The sequence below is a fragment of the Cervus canadensis genome, chromosome 26 (assembly GCF_019320065.1).
Source record: "Cervus canadensis isolate Bull #8, Minnesota chromosome 26, ASM1932006v1, whole genome shotgun sequence".
In the NCBI taxonomy this organism is placed as follows: domain Eukaryota; kingdom Metazoa; phylum Chordata; class Mammalia; order Artiodactyla; family Cervidae; genus Cervus; species Cervus canadensis.
Window position 1 is genome coordinate 21,482,005 of NC_057411.1, and position 17,861 is coordinate 21,499,865.

Consider the following 17,861-nt stretch of genomic DNA (forward strand, 5'->3'; position numbering starts at 1 on the left):
GGGAATACCACACCACCTGACCTGCCTCTTGAGAAACCTGTAATCAGGTCAGGAAACAACAGTTAGAACTGGACATGGAACAACAGACTGGTTCTAAATAGGAAAAGGAATACATCAAGGCTGTATATTGTCACTCTGCTTATATAACTTAGATGCAGAGTACATCATGAGGAATGCTGGGCTGGAAGAAAAATAAGCTGGAATCAAGATTGCTGGGAGAAATATCAATAACCTCAGATATGCAGATGATACCACCCTTATGGCAGAAAGTGAAGAGGAACTAAAAAGCCTCTTGATAAAAGTGAAAGAGGAGAGTGAAAATTTGGCTTAAAGCCCGACATTAAGAAGACTAAGATCATGGCATCTAGTCCCATCACTTCATGGGACATAGATGGGGAAACAGTGGCTGATTTTATTTTTTTGGGCTCCAAAATCACTGCAGATGGTGATTGCAGCCATGAAATTAAAAGATGCTTACTCCTTGGAAGGAAAGTTATGACCAACCTAGATAGCATATTAATAAGTGGAGACATTACATTGACAATAAAAGTCCATCTGGTCAAGGCTATGGTTCCTCCAGTGGTCATGTATGGATGTGAGAGTTGAACTGTGAAGAAAGTTGAGCACCGAAGAATTGATGCTTTTGAACTGTGGTGTTGGTGAAGACTCTTAAGAGTCCCTTGGACTGCAAGGAGATCCAACCAGACCATCCTAAAGGAAATCAGTCCTGAAAATTCATTGAAAGGACTGATGTTGAAGCTGAAACTCCAATACTTTGGCCACCTCATGCGAAGAATTTACTCATTTGAAAAGACCCTGATGCTGGAAGGGATTGGGGGCAGGAGGAGAAGGGGACGACAGAGGATGAGATGACTGGATGACATCACTGACTCGCTGGACATGAGTTTGGGTAAACTCCAGGAGTTGGTGATGGACAGGGAAGCCTGGCGTGCTGGGATTCACGGGGTCGCAAAGAGTCAGACACGGCTGAGTGACTGAATTGAACTCTTATGATCCTCTGTATTTCTATGTTGTCTGTTGTGATTTCTCCATTTTCATTTCTAATTTTGTTGATTTGATTCTTCTCCCTTTATTTCTTGATGAATCTGGCTAATGGTTTGTCTCTTTTATTTATCTTCTCAAAGAACCAGCTTTTAGCTTTGTTGATTTTTGCTATGGTCCCCTTTGTTTCTTTTGCATTTATTTCTGCCCTAATTTTTAAAATTTCTTTCCTTCTACTAACCCTGGGGTTCATAATTTCTTCCTTTTCAAGTTGCTTTAGGTGTAGTGTTAGGTTATTTATTTGACTTTTTTCTTGTTTCTTGAGGTAAGCCTTTATTGCTATGAACCTTCCCCTTAGTACTGCTTTTACTGAATTCCATAGGTTTTGGGTTGTTGTGTTTTCATGTGTTTTCATTCGTTTCTATGCATATTTTGATTTCTTCTGGTGATTTGTTGGTTATTCAGAAGTGTGTTGTTTAGCCTCCATATATTTTTATTTTTAATAGTTTTTTTCCCCTGTAGTTGACATCTAATCTTACTGCATTGTGATCAGAAAAATGCTTGAATGATTTCAATTGAATGGTTTCAATTTTTTTGAATTTACCAAGGCTGGATTTATGACCCAGGATGTGATCTATCTGGAGAAGTTTCCGTGTGCACTTGAGAAAAAGGTGAAGTTCTTTGTTTGGGGGTGAAATGTCCTATGTATATCAATTAGATTCAACTGATCCATTATATCATTTAAAGTTTGTGTTTTCTTGCTAATTTTCTGTTTAGTTGATCTATCCATAGATGTTAGTTGGGTAACAAAGTCTCCCACTATTATTGTGTTCCTGTTAATTTCCCCTTTCATACTTGTTAGCATTTGCCTTACATATTGTGGTGCTCCTACGTTGGGTGTATATATATTTATAATTGCTATATCTTCTTCTTAGACTGCTCCTTTGATCATTATGTAATGTTCTTCTTTGTCTCTTTTCACAGCCTTTATTTTAAATTCTATTTTATCTGATATGAGTATTGCTATTCCTGCTTTCTTTTGGTCTCCATTTGCATAAAATATCTTTTGCCAGCCCTTCACTTTCAGTTTGTTTGTGTCCCTTGTTTTGAGGTGGGTCTCTAGTAGACACCATTTATAGGGATCTTTTTTTGTATCCATTCAGCTAGTCTTTGTCTTTTGGTTGGGGCATTCAACCCATTTACATTTAAGGTAATTATTGATAAGTATGATCCTGTTGCCATTTACTTTATTGTTTTGTTGTAGAGTTTGTAAACCTTTTCTGTGTCTCCTGTCTAGAGAAGATCCTTTAAGATTTGTTGAAGAGCTGGTTTTGTGGTGCTGAATTGTCTCAGATTTTGCTTGTCTGTAAAGCTTTTTATTTCTCCTTCATATGTGAATGAGATCCTTGCTGGGTACAGTAATCTGGGTTGTAGGTTTTCCTCTTTCATCACTTTAAATATGTCCTGCCATTCCCTTCTGGCCTGAAGAATTTGTATTGAAAGATCAGCTGTTATCCTTATGGGAATCCCCTTATTTGTTGTTTTTCTCTTGCTGCTTTTAATATTTGTTGTGTTTGATCTTCGTTAATTTGATTAATATGTGTCTTGGGGTGTTTTGCCCTGGGTTTATCCTGTTTGGGACTCTCTGGGTTTCTTGGACTTTGGTGGCTATTTCCTTCCCCATTTTAGGGATGTTTTCAACTATTATCTCCTCAAGTGTTTTCTCATGGCCTTTCTTTTTGTCTTCTTCTTTTGGAACTCCTATGATACAAATGTTGGGGCATTTGACATTGTCCCAGAGGTCTCTGAGGTTGTCCTCATTTCTTTTAATTATTTTTTCTTTTTTACTTTCTGCTTCATTTATTTTCACCATTCTATCTTCCACCTCACTTATCCTATCTTCTGCCTCAGCTATTCTACTGTTGTTTCCCTCTAGAGTGTTCTTGATTTCAGTTATTGCATTATTCATTATTGATTGACTCTTTTTTATTTCTTCTAGGTCTTTGTTAAACATTTCTTGCATCTTCTCAATCCTTGTCTCTAGACTGTTTATCTGTAACTACATTTTGTTTTCAAGATTTTGGATCATTTTTACTCTCATTATTCTGAATTTTTTTTCAGGTCGACTCCCTATCTCCTCCTCTTTTGTTTGATTTGGTGGCCATTTATCATGTTCCTTTACTTGCTATATATTTCTCTGCCTTTTCATCTTGTTTAGATTGTTGTGTTTGGGGGTATTTCTGTATTCTGTATTCTGGTAGTTTGTTGTTCCTCTTTATTGTAGAGGTTCCTTCCTGTGGGTGGGATTGGACGAGTGGCTTGTCAAGGTTTCCTGGTTAGGGAAGCTTACATTGGTGGTCTGGTGGGTGGAGCTGGATCTTCTCTCTCTGGAGTGCAATGAAGTGTCCAGTAGTGAGTTTTGAGGTGTCTATGGGTTTGGTGTGACTTTTGACCACCTGTATTTTAATGCTCAGGTCATGTTCCTGCATTGTTGGAGAATTATCTTGGTATGTCTTGCTCTGAAACTTGTTGGCTCTTGGGCGGGGCTTGTTTTCAGTGTAGGTATAGAGGCGTTTTGGATGAGCTCTTGTCGATTAATGTGCCCTGGAGTTAGGAGTTTTCTGGAGTTCTCAAGTTTTAGATTTAAGCCTCCTGCCTCTAGCTTTCAGTCTTACTGTTACAGTGGTTTCAAGACTTCTCGATCCCTCCTTTCGAAGAGAATGGGCTGCCTTTCTGGGTGCCTGGTGTCCTCCGCCAGTTTCCAGATGTTGTTTTGTGGAATTTGCTCAGCATTTAAATGATCTTTCAATGAATTTGTGGGGGAGAAAGTGGTCTCCCTGTCCTGTTCCTCTGCCATCTTAGGATTGGTTCCAGTTTTTATTTTCTTGGACTCCAAAATCACTGCAGATGGTGACTACAGCCTTGAAATCAAAAGATGCTTGCTCCTTGCAAGGAAAGCTGTGACAAACCTAGACAGAGTATTAAAAAGCAGAGTCATCACTTTGCTGATAAAGGTCCATCTAGTCAAAGCTATTGCTTTTCCAGTAGTTCTGTACAGATATGAGATTTGGACCATAAAGAAGCAGAGGGACAAAGAATTGATGTTCTCAAACTGTCGTATTGGAGAAGACTCTTGAGAGTTCCTTGGAGACCAAGGACATCAAACCAGTCAATCCTAAAGGAAATCAGTCCTGAATATTCATTGGAAGGATTGGCAATGAAGCTTAAGCTCCAATACTTTGGCAACCTGATTTGAAAGAGTCAGCTTATTGGAAAAGACCCTGATGCTGGGAAAGATTGAGGCTAGGCAGAGAAGGGGGCAACAGAGGACAAGATGGCATCACTGACTCAACGGACTTAAGTTTGAGCAAACCCTGGAAGACAGTGAAGGACAGGGAAGCCTAGCGTGCTGCAGCACATGGGGTTGTAAAGAGACGGATATGACTTAATGACTGAAGAACAACAAATTATCATGGGTATTATTAAGGGAGAACAGTAATTCAATATAATCAAGGCTTTGTATGGAAAATGTCTTTATTCCTTTTAACCAAAGAGTTTACTATTGTTTTTAGGTAGCAAGCCAGTTAACACCATTCATAATTTCTGAAAGAAACAAAATTTACATGAAAGAATGTTTTGTGTTTCTTGAGGTTTTTGAACTCTAAACTCCTATACAGAACAAAGAAGCTGCTTAAACACTGTATTAAGAGACTTGACCAATTCCAGCCTCACTTCAGCCTGTACTGGATTGTAGCTGGTGTCTGTAAAGATAACCCCAACCATTATGATGAGTTTTGTTCAAGAAAATGTGATCCTGCAAACCACAAAATGTACACTGTCTAATGCACCTTGGCAAACCATTTTTAGTATTTTTTCCACTTACCCTTGTAGTGCTAGTGGTAAAGAACCCATCTGCCAATTCAGGAGACATAAAGAGATGCAGGTTCCATCTCTGGGTCAAGAAGATCCCCTGGAGAAGGAAATGCGACCCCTCCAGTATTCTTGCTTAGAAAATCCCGCAGATAGAGAGGCCTGGCAGGCTATAGCCCATGGGGTCGCAAAAAGTTGGAAATAACTGAAGCGATTTAGCATATAAGGCACCATTTGCCCTTTTTGTAATTTTCCATTTCTACATAGCACCTCATTCTTTTTTTTTTCCTCCCTTCTTTCACTTCCCCATAGTCTCTTTGTTCCATATCTGTTCACCCTTTAAAGACCTCAGTCACTTGTATCTAATTTGAAGCAGAACCTCAGTTTATACTGGAATCTCTCTCTCCCCCCTACTTCAGCAGTTTGAATAAAATTTGTCTTGTTCTTTAATGTGTCTAGCTCTGTTTTTCTTTGACAATGACATCTATGTTATATTTTTGAATTTTTTATGAAGAAGATGTTTCTGAAATACATAGTGAAAACAGTTGGCTCAATCTTTTTAAATCAGCAGACTGAGATCCTAGCCAGTCTCATTTTTTCATAGTTATGAAATTATATGTAAATTAGTATGAAAAGCAGAATTGACCACTGAAAGGTTTATAAAGTTAGAACTGTAAATTGAATATAATCCACTCATATCTTCCATTACCACTTTTCTTTGTTTTCATGAACAGAACTGACCATTTCAAGAGTAATATTTAAGTATTTATCAAAAATTGCACAGAATTATTTCCATCCTTGGAGTTGAATGGATTAGCAAACACAATATGTTTAAGCAAGGATAAAATCTTGGGGTAAATCGGAAAAACACACTTCTTGTTAAATGCGGAGAAAAACCTTGCCACAACTTGATCCATAGTAGTTGAATTAAATGGAATAATCTTCCCTATCATGTCTACTAGCCTGAGGTCTCAAAATCTACTTCTTTTTCTTCTTCTCTGTCTTTTTTAGGTAAATCAAAAAGTTCTAGCTTTTGCCACTCTTTAGTGATGGGGTCAAAACCATAGTACATAATACTTGGGATGTGTTAGATGTAAAGGAAACTTGAGATTGACCAAATCATGGTGGCTTACTGAGAATAAACAATCTTAGAAGAGTTGAAAACATTTGAGGAGCTCACTTGCTAAAAGAAATCTATGACTGTGCAGCTGAATACTCTTTTAATATCAATTGTTCCTGCTCTAATCTTGTTCTCAATATTTACTGTTACCTTTGTTAATCCTCCTGTTACCATTGCAGTGATTCTTCTCATTCAAATGATTAGCTCGTTCAAAATTTTTTCCACTATCCTTAAAACTCTGACAAACCTTTCCCCTAAAAGCACCAGAAAAACTTTTGTGACCCTAACAATAAGTTACTGATTACTGCTTTCAAAGTGTTGAGCAAATCTTACTCCTCATTGTGTTTAAGTGAAGACTCACTGCTGCCTTCCTGGTCTTCCTATGAAAACTTCTCTAGAAATAGTGTCTAGTAAAGAAAAAATTATACTCATAAATGATTATTAATGGCTTGCTTCAATTCATTAAACAAATCTGATCTTGACATTGTTTCCAAGTCTAATCTAACAGCTGCTCCTTTGACCTTCATTTGAGGGATGTTATCAGGTTGATCAACAAACATAAGCAGTCTCACCTTAGGGATCCCATGGTACATTGGCAAATATTGCCATTTGTTCTACCATATAAAGGCCTTGGTTTTTCAATGTCGTAGGACTGAATGAATTTCAGTAAAATTATTAATTATAATATTGAGAAATAAAATGAGATAAGAGCATTATAAGGTAACTGAAATAAGGAGTGTCTTTTAGATAACAGATGATTATACATACGAAAGTCCGTTTGAATTGCTTCAGAACACAAAGCAAGAAACCCCTAAGTCTGCTGAAGAGGTAAGTGAAGACTTCATGGAGAAGTGCTTTGTCACTTGAACTTCACAGATGAATTCATGATTGGCAGGTGAACACCTTGAAAGAACCTGGGTAAAATTCTGGGTAAAAGAAACCACATATGGATAAAAAGGGGATATTCAGAAACATATTCTCTTAAAGAAACAGTGAAGTCATTTAATCTGATAGGAATGGTGTCAAGGCCACGGGAAAGGTAATGGTAGTGGCAGTAGAACATGAGGAAGGAAAAATATTTTCTCAGGAAAGGTGTAATTGCCTTGAAAAAATGATTGTGGATTTCTTTTTCCTGCAAAAAATGAGAGTCACTAGTAATAAAAAAGGAGCTGTTATTTTTCAGTAGCTTTTAAAATACCCCTACACAGTAATGCACAAAATTCTCCAAGCCAGACTTCAACAATACGTGAACCGTGAACTACCAGATGTTCAAGCTGGTTTTAGAAAAGACAGAGGAACCAGAGATCAAATTGCCAACATCCACTGGATCATCAAAGAAGCAAGAGAGTTCGAGAAATACATCTATTTCTGCTTTATTGACTACGCCAAATCCTTTGACTGTGTGGATCAAAACAAACTGTGGAAAATTCGGAAAGAGATGGGAATAGCAGACCACCTGAGCTGCCTCTTGAGAAATCTGATGCAGATCAGGAAGCAACAGTTAGACCTGGACATGGAGCAAAAGACTGGTTCCAAATAGGAAAAGCAGTACTTCAAGGCTGTTTCTTGTCACCCTACCTATTTAAATTATGTGCAGAGTACATCATGAGAAACGCTGGGCTAGAAGAAGCACAAGCTGGAATCAAGATTGCTGGGAGAAATATCGATAAACTCAGATATGCAGAGGACACCACCCTTATGGCAGAAAGTGAAGAACTAAAGAGCCTCTTGATGAAAGTGAAAGAGGAGAGTGAAAAAGTTGGCTTAAAACTCAACATTCAGAAAACTAAGATCATGGCATCTGGTCCCATCACCTCATGGCAAATAGATAGGGGAACAGTGGCAGACTTTACTTTTGGGGGCTCCAAAATCACTGGAGATGGTGACTGCAGCCATGAAATTAAAAGACCCTTACTCCTTGGAAGGAAAGTTATGACCAAGCTAAACAGCATATTAAAAAGCAGAGACATTACTTTGCCAACAAAGGTCCGTCTAGTCAAGGCTATGGTTTTTCCAGTGGTCATGTATGGATGTGAGGTTTTGACTATAAAGCAAGCTGAGTGCCAAAGAATTAATGCTTTTGAACTGTGGTGTTGGAGAAGACTCTTGAGAGTCCCTTGGACTGCAAGGAGATTCAACCAGCCCATCCTAGAGGAGATCAGTCCTGAGTGTTCATTGGATGGACCAATGCTGAAGCTGAAAATCCAGTACTTTGGCCACTTGATGTGAAGAGCTGACTCATTTGAAAAGACCCTGACACTGGGAAAAATTGAGGGCAGGCGGAGAAGTGAATGACAGAGGATGAGCTGGGTGGATGACATCACGGACTCAATGGTCATCTGTTTGGGTAAACTCCAGGAGTTGGTGATGGACAGGGAGGCCTGGTGTACTGCAGTCCATGGGGTCCCAAAGAGTAGGACATGACTGAGCGACTGAACTGAACACAGGAGAAAAGAGAGATGTAAGGAAAGAATTCAGATATAGAACAATAATTCATGAAGCTACTGAATATTTCACTGTGAGAAGTAATTACAGGCAGAGTAAAGATATTTTTTATTCTGAACATAAGAGACATGAGCAGGTATAATATAGTGCCAACAATTACATTTTCTCCTTTCCCCTTCTAGGGTTGGGAGTAAAAATACAGAACTAAAGTTTTTTTTTTTTGAGTGTTTCAATAACAAACACTTGATAAGTTTGTTTCCTATTGCATTACTATCACTCTGCTCAGCTGTTATTCATATTTTTAGCATTTGTTCTGCCAATTTTTACCAAGACGGTCGTTCTGGGGGATTCAGCTATACAGCCAAGTATTGGGTCCTAAGGTGTCTGGTTTCTTGCCATTGTATCTCCATAGAACCTGTTAGGGTGAAGGAAATGCCTTGTTCAGTGAGTTTAAAGTTATAGCATTAGAATTCTGAAGAGATTAAAAGACAACTAGTTAAATTGTCTTCCATATGATGTGTCAGGAAACAAGGACAAGAGATCTTAAGTCAAGACAACTACTAATGCACTGACAGTAGGAATACTCATATTTTACATACTTATTACTATTTCTAATGTAAAAAGACTGGGAAATTTCTAATAATCTCTATACTTTATTGCTTTATTTTGTTTTCTTCTAAATTTCTTAATTTTTATATCTAATTTTCTTAGTTTTCTTAATTTCTTAAATTTTATATCTTCTACCCTTTACCCTCATAGTTTTACACATATTATTGACAAAGTTTCAAAATTCATATGTTTTACAAAGCTTAGACGTTCGTTAAATATATATTTTTTTGATTTCCCTGGTGGCTCAGACAGTAAAGCATCTGCTTATAATGCGGGAGACCTGGGTTCCATCCCTGGGTTGGGAAGATCCTCTGGAGAAGGAAATTGCAACCCACTCCAGTACTCTTGCCTGGAAAATCCCATGGATGGAAGAATCTGATAGGCTACAGTCCATGGGGTCTCAAAGAGTCGGACATGACTGAGCGTCTTCACTTTCATATACTAGCTGTCATTTTCAAATATGATATTCACTGACATACCATAGAAAAGAGTTAACTTATATTCACTTGTTAATATATCTTTTCATAGATATCTTTTACTCTTTTGATATACAAGGAAAATGCATGTGTAGTTAGCCATTTAAGAGAAATAAATAGTTAGCCATTTAAGAGAAATAAATCTTTATGTTCAGTTATAATTTATCAATAATAACTTAATCCTACTTAGAAAGCATACCTTCTTAGATTATAAATTGTAAGGATTACTTCAAAGAAAAATAAATTAGTAAGTTTTGTCATGAACCTAGAATATTTCCACACTCACTATGTTTGGAAATAGTTTAAATTTAGAAAAGAAGTGCTTGTTGGTAATTTATACATATCAATAAGGTTATTGAAAATATCCAACCTTGTGATAATAAAACTTATTCAGCTGACCTTGAATACTTTAACAATAAGGCACAAAGCATTGACAGTAACAATCATGTAGTTTCTATGCCCAGGACCAAAATAGGGTACCAATTTTGGAATTCCCAATCAATTCTCATACACTGGATTATAATTTATAGCTTTTAACCTCTATTTGCTATGTGAATATAAAGTAAGTTTAGTTTCTTAGCAAAATAAAAATAGCATAGGTCATTAGGAGAAGACTACAATATCAGATGTCAAACGAAAAGAGTAGTTCACAAATATCCAAAGACCCCAGGGGTATTTTATATATTAGAAAATAAGGTACCACTCTATTTTATGGAGAAAGAGGCTGCTAACTCTTTTCCATGCCAGTCTTCCTTGTGCCTCACTCCTTCTTCTAATCCCTTCTTCTTCCTCAATCAGGAGGGGCAATTTGACAGGTTAGAAACAAAGTTCATTTAGGGCCAGGCTTTACAATGCACAGGATTTAATAAAGGGCAAGGCCCCCCCACCTTCCCACTTTCTCTTTGATCTTCCTGCTTCAGACTTTGGCAGGGCTCAGTCAACCAGGGAGGTCGATATTCCTCTTTTTCTGAGTCTTTGTCACTGGTTGGGTATCTGGAGGCAACTTGGGGAGCCCTGGCCATCCTTTCTCTGAACAGCACCCTGAGAAGCACACTGATAGGGCTATTCTAAAATTTAGGGGAAATGAAAGGGGCCAGGATTATCTGGCAAATACAATCTGCATGATGCGTTCCAGACTTTTATCACTATTGCATAATATCATTGTGTTACCACATGAACTGTTAAAATTTAACTCTTGAGAACATCTGTATGTGTACTGTCCTCAGGAGTCCTTCATTCAAGAGGAACAAATGACAAAGCAGAATTTGGTGATTTACTTTTCAGTCCACAATCCCATTAGAATACCAAAGTTCACACTGTATCTCTTAAATATTTTTCTTTATAATAATGTTAATCCACAGCATTGCCAATAAAAGACACTGTACTACTGTAGCACTTGCCATGTATATTTTGGCTTTTATAAATATCTGAGATAAGTTGGAGCTATCATAGCAGTTTACCTTTCTTGCAGAAATTGTCTGTAATCTGGCTTTTTACATTGTTTAAGCAAGTCATTAAATAGTTTTTCACTATTAAGCTACTTTGCCTACCTTATGTGGAATCTGGGCAAGAGCTGATGTAATCATATTGGCTCTTTCTTCTTTTACGTTAGTGACCACTGACCCCAAAGAAAATACCATAATGTCTTTTTCTCCAGAGCTTTGGGCAAACGCTTCCATATTCTGTGAGGAAAGAATCTGCTTCATCACAAACTGTGGTGTTGGAGAAGACTCTTGAGAGTTCCTTGGAGACCAAGGACATCAAACCAGTCAATCCTAAAGGAAATCAGTCCTGAATATTCATTGGAAGGATTGGCAATGAAGCTTAAGCTCCAATACTTTGGCAACCTGATTTGAAAGAGTCAGCTTATTGGAAAAGACCCTGATGCTGGGAAAGATTGAGCCTAGGCAGAGAAGGGGGCAACAGAGGACAAGATAGCATCAGTGACTCAATGGACTTAAGTTTGAGCAAACCCTGGAAGACAGTGAAGGACAGGGAAGCCTAGCGTGCTGCAGCACATGGGGTTGTAAAGAGACGGACATGACTTAATGACTGAAGAACAACAAATTATCATGGGTATTATTAAGGGAGAACAGTTAATTCAATATAATCAAGGCTTTGTATGGAAAATGTCTTTATTCCTTTTAACCAAAGAGTTTACTATTGTTTTTAGGTAGCAAGCCAGTTAACACCATTCATAATTTCTGAAAGAAACAAAATTTACATGAAAGAATGTTTTGTGTTTCTTGAGGTTTTTGAACTCTAAACTCCTATACAGAACAAAGAAGCTGCTTAAACACTGTATTAAGAGACTTGACCAATTCCAGCCTCACTTCAGCCTGTACTGGATTGTAGCTGGTGTCTGTAAAGATAACCCCAACCATTATGATGAGTTTTGTTCAAGAAAATGTGATCCTGCAAACCACAAAATGTACACTGTCTAATGCACCTTGGCAAACCATTTTTAGTATTTTTTCCACTTACCCTTGTAGTGCTAGTGGTAAAGAACCCATCTGCCAATTCAGGAGACATAAAGAGATGCAGGTTCCATCTCTGGGTCAAGAAGATCCCCTGGAGAAGGAAATGCGACCCCTCCAGTATTCTTGCTTAGAAAATCCCGCAGATAGAGAGGCCTGGCAGGCTATAGCCCATGGGGTCGCAAAAAGTTGGAAATAACTGAAGCGATTTAGCATATAAGGCACCATTTGCCCTTTTTGTAATTTTCCATTTCTACATAGCACCTCATTCTTTTTTTTTTCCTCCCTTCTTTCACTTCCCCATAGTCTCTTTGTTCCATATCTGTTCACCCTTTAAAGACCTCAGTCACTTGTATCTAATTTGAAGCAGAACCTCAGTTTATACTGGAATCTCTCTCTCCCCCCTACTTCAGCAGTTTGAATAAAATTTGTCTTGTTCTTTAATGTGTCTAGCTCTGTTTTTCTTTGACAATGACATCTATGTTATATTTTTGAATTTTTTATGAAGAAGATGTTTCTGAAATACATAGTGAAAACAGTTGGCTCAATCTTTTTAAATCAGCAGACTGAGATCCTAGCCAGTCTCATTTTTTCATAGTTATGAAATTATATGTAAATTAGTATGAAAAGCAGAATTGACCACTGAAAGGTTTATAAAGTTAGAACTGTAAATTGAATATAATCCACTCATATCTTCCATTACCACTTTTCTTTGTTTTCATGAACAGAACTGACCATTTCAAGAGTAATATTTAAGTATTTATCAAAAATTGCACAGAATTATTTCCATCCTTGGAGTTGAATGGATTAGCAAACACAATATGTTTAAGCAAGGATAAAATCTTGGGGTAAATCGGAAAAACACACTTCTTGTTAAATGCGGAGAAAAACCTTGCCACAACTTGATCCATAGTAGTTGAATTAAATGGAATAATCTTCCCTATCATGTCTACTAGCCTGAGGTCTCAAAATCTACTTCTTTTTCTTCTTCTCTGTCTTTTTTAGGTAAATCAAAAAGTTCTAGCTTTTGCCACTCTTTAGTGATGGGGTCAAAACCATAGTACATAATACTTGGGATGTGTTAGATGTAAAGGAAACTTGAGATTGACCAAATCATGGTGGCTTACTGAGAATAAACAATCTTAGAAGAGTTGAAAACATTTGAGGAGCTCACTTGCTAAAAGAAATCTATGACTGTGCAGCTGAATACTCTTTTAATATCAATTGTTCCTGCTCTAATCTTGTTCTCAATATTTACTGTTACCTTTGTTAATCCTCCTGTTACCATTGCAGTGATTCTTCTCATTCAAATGATTAGCTCGTTCAAAATTTTTTCCACTATCCTTAAAACTCTGACAAACCTTTCCCCTAAAAGCACCAGAAAAACTTTTGTGACCCTAACAATAAGTTACTGATTACTGCTTTCAAAGTGTTGAGCAAATCTTACTCCTCATTGTGTTTAAGTGAAGACTCACTGCTGCCTTCCTGGTCTTCCTATGAAAACTTCTCTAGAAATAGTGTCTAGTAAAGAAAAAATTATACTCATAAATGATTATTAATGGCTTGCTTCAATTCATTAAACAAATCTGATCTTGACATTGTTTCCAAGTCTAATCTAACAGCTGCTCCTTTGACCTTCATTTGAGGGATGTTATCAGGTTGATCAACAAACATAAGCAGTCTCACCTTAGGGATCCCATGGTACATTGGCAAATATTGCCATTTGTTCTACCATATAAAGGCCTTGGTTTTTCAATGTCGTAGGACTGAATGAATTTCAGTAAAATTATTAATTATAATATTGAGAAATAAAATGAGATAAGAGCATTATAAGGTAACTGAAATAAGGAGTGTCTTTTAGATAACAGATGATTATACATACGAAAGTCCGTTTGAATTGCTTCAGAACACAAAGCAAGAAACCCCTAAGTCTGCTGAAGAGGTAAGTGAAGACTTCATGGAGAAGTGCTTTGTCACTTGAACTTCACAGATGAATTCATGATTGGCAGGTGAACACCTTGAAAGAACCTGGGTAAAATTCTGGGTAAAAGAAACCACATATGGATAAAAAGGGGATATTCAGAAACATATTCTCTTAAAGAAACAGTGAAGTCATTTAATCTGATAGGAATGGTGTCAAGGCCACGGGAAAGGTAATGGTAGTGGCAGTAGAACATGAGGAAGGAAAAATATTTTCTCAGGAAAGGTGTAATTGCCTTGAAAAAATGATTGTGGATTTCTTTTTCCTGCAAAAAATGAGAGTCACTAGTAATAAAAAAGGAGCTGTTATTTTTCAGTAGCTTTTAAAATACCCCTACACAGTAATGCACAAAATTCTCCAAGCCAGACTTCAACAATACGTGAACCGTGAACTACCAGATGTTCAAGCTGGTTTTAGAAAAGACAGAGGAACCAGAGATCAAATTGCCAACATCCACTGGATCATCAAAGAAGCAAGAGAGTTCGAGAAATACATCTATTTCTGCTTTATTGACTACGCCAAATCCTTTGACTGTGTGGATCAAAACAAACTGTGGAAAATTCGGAAAGAGATGGGAATAGCAGACCACCTGAGCTGCCTCTTGAGAAATCTGATGCAGATCAGGAAGCAACAGTTAGACCTGGACATGGAGCAAAAGACTGGTTCCAAATAGGAAAAGCAGTACTTCAAGGCTGTTTCTTGTCACCCTACCTATTTAAATTATGTGCAGAGTACATCATGAGAAACGCTGGGCTAGAAGAAGCACAAGCTGGAATCAAGATTGCTGGGAGAAATATCGATAAACTCAGATATGCAGAGGACACCACCCTTATGGCAGAAAGTGAAGAACTAAAGAGCCTCTTGATGAAAGTGAAAGAGGAGAGTGAAAAAGTTGGCTTAAAACTCAACATTCAGAAAACTAAGATCATGGCATCTGGTCCCATCACCTCATGGCAAATAGATAGGGGAACAGTGGCAGACTTTACTTTTGGGGGCTCCAAAATCACTGGAGATGGTGACTGCAGCCATGAAATTAAAAGACCCTTACTCCTTGGAAGGAAAGTTATGACCAAGCTAAACAGCATATTAAAAAGCAGAGACATTACTTTGCCAACAAAGGTCCGTCTAGTCAAGGCTATGGTTTTTCCAGTGGTCATGTATGGATGTGAGGTTTTGACTATAAAGCAAGCTGAGTGCCAAAGAATTAATGCTTTTGAACTGTGGTGTTGGAGAAGACTCTTGAGAGTCCCTTGGACTGCAAGGAGATTCAACCAGCCCATCCTAGAGGAGATCAGTCCTGAGTGTTCATTGGATGGACCAATGCTGAAGCTGAAAATCCAGTACTTTGGCCACTTGATGTGAAGAGCTGACTCATTTGAAAAGACCCTGACACTGGGAAAAATTGAGGGCAGGCGGAGAAGTGAATGACAGAGGATGAGCTGGGTGGATGACATCACGGACTCAATGGTCATCTGTTTGGGTAAACTCCAGGAGTTGGTGATGGACAGGGAGGCCTGGTGTACTGCAGTCCATGGGGTCCCAAAGAGTAGGACATGACTGAGCGACTGAACTGAACACAGGAGAAAAGAGAGATGTAAGGAAAGAATTCAGATATAGAACAATAATTCATGAAGCTACTGAATATTTCACTGTGAGAAGTAATTACAGGCAGAGTAAAGATATTTTTTATTCTGAACATAAGAGACATGAGCAGGTATAATATAGTGCCAACAATTACATTTTCTCCTTTCCCCTTCTAGGGTTGGGAGTAAAAATACAGAACTAAAGTTTTTTTTTTTTGAGTGTTTCAATAACAAACACTTGATAAGTTTGTTTCCTATTGCATTACTATCACTCTGCTCAGCTGTTATTCATATTTTTAGCATTTGTTCTGCCAATTTTTACCAAGACGGTCGTTCTGGGGGATTCAGCTATACAGCCAAGTATTGGGTCCTAAGGTGTCTGGTTTCTTGCCATTGTATCTCCATAGAACCTGTTAGGGTGAAGGAAATGCCTTGTTCAGTGAGTTTAAAGTTATAGCATTAGAATTCTGAAGAGATTAAAAGACAACTAGTTAAATTGTCTTCCATATGATGTGTCAGGAAACAAGGACAAGAGATCTTAAGTCAAGACAACTACTAATGCACTGACAGTAGGAATACTCATATTTTACATACTTATTACTATTTCTAATGTAAAAAGACTGGGAAATTTCTAATAATCTCTATACTTTATTGCTTTATTTTGTTTTCTTCTAAATTTCTTAATTTTTATATCTAATTTTCTTAGTTTTCTTAATTTCTTAAATTTTATATCTTCTACCCTTTACCCTCATAGTTTTACACATATTATTGACAAAGTTTCAAAATTCATATGTTTTACAAAGCTTAGACGTTCGTTAAATATATATTTTTTTGATTTCCCTGGTGGCTCAGACAGTAAAGCATCTGCTTATAATGCGGGAGACCTGGGTTCCATCCCTGGGTTGGGAAGATCCTCTGGAGAAGGAAATTGCAACCCACTCCAGTACTCTTGCCTGGAAAATCCCATGGATGGAAGAATCTGATAGGCTACAGTCCATGGGGTCTCAAAGAGTCGGACATGACTGAGCGTCTTCACTTTCATATACTAGCTGTCATTTTCAAATATGATATTCACTGACATACCATAGAAAAGAGTTAACTTATATTCACTTGTTAATATATCTTTTCATAGATATCTTTTACTCTTTTGATATACAAGGAAAATGCATGTGTAGTTAGCCATTTAAGAGAAATAAATAGTTAGCCATTTAAGAGAAATAAATCTTTATGTTCAGTTATAATTTATCAATAATAACTTAATCCTACTTAGAAAGCATACCTTCTTAGATTATAAATTGTAAGGATTACTTCAAAGAAAAATAAATTAGTAAGTTTTGTCATGAACCTAGAATATTTCCACACTCACTATGTTTGGAAATAGTTTAAATTTAGAAAAGAAGTGCTTGTTGGTAATTTATACATATCAATAAGGTTATTGAAAATATCCAACCTTGTGATAATAAAACTTATTCAGCTGACCTTGAATACTTTAACAATAAGGCACAAAGCATTGACAGTAACAATCATGTAGTTTCTATGCCCAGGACCAAAATAGGGTACCAATTTTGGAATTCCCAATCAATTCTCATACACTGGATTATAATTTATAGCTTTTAACCTCTATTTGCTATGTGAATATAAAGTAAGTTTAGTTTCTTAGCAAAATAAAAATAGCATAGGTCATTAGGAGAAGACTACAATATCAGATGTCAAACGAAAAGAGTAGTTCACAAATATCCAAAGACCCCAGGGGTATTTTATATATTAGAAAATAAGGTACCACTCTATTTTATGGAGAAAGAGGCTGCTAACTCTTTTCCATGCCAGTCTTCCTTGTGCCTCACTCCTTCTTCTAATCCCTTCTTCTTCCTCAATCAGGAGGGGCAATTTGACAGGTTAGAAACAAAGTTCATTTAGGGCCAGGCTTTACAATGCACAGGATTTAATAAAGGGCAAGGCCCCCCCACCTTCCCACTTTCTCTTTGATCTTCCTGCTTCAGACTTTGGCAGGGCTCAGTCAACCAGGGAGGTCGATATTCCTCTTTTTCTGAGTCTTTGTCACTGGTTGGGTATCTGGAGGCAACTTGGGGAGCCCTGGCCATCCTTTCTCTGAACAGCACCCTGAGAAGCACACTGATAGGGCTATTCTAAAATTTAGGGGAAATGAAAGGGGCCAGGATTATCTGGCAAATACAATCTGCATGATGCGTTCCAGACTTTTATCACTATTGCATAATATCATTGTGTTACCACATGAACTGTTAAAATTTAACTCTTGAGAACATCTGTATGTGTACT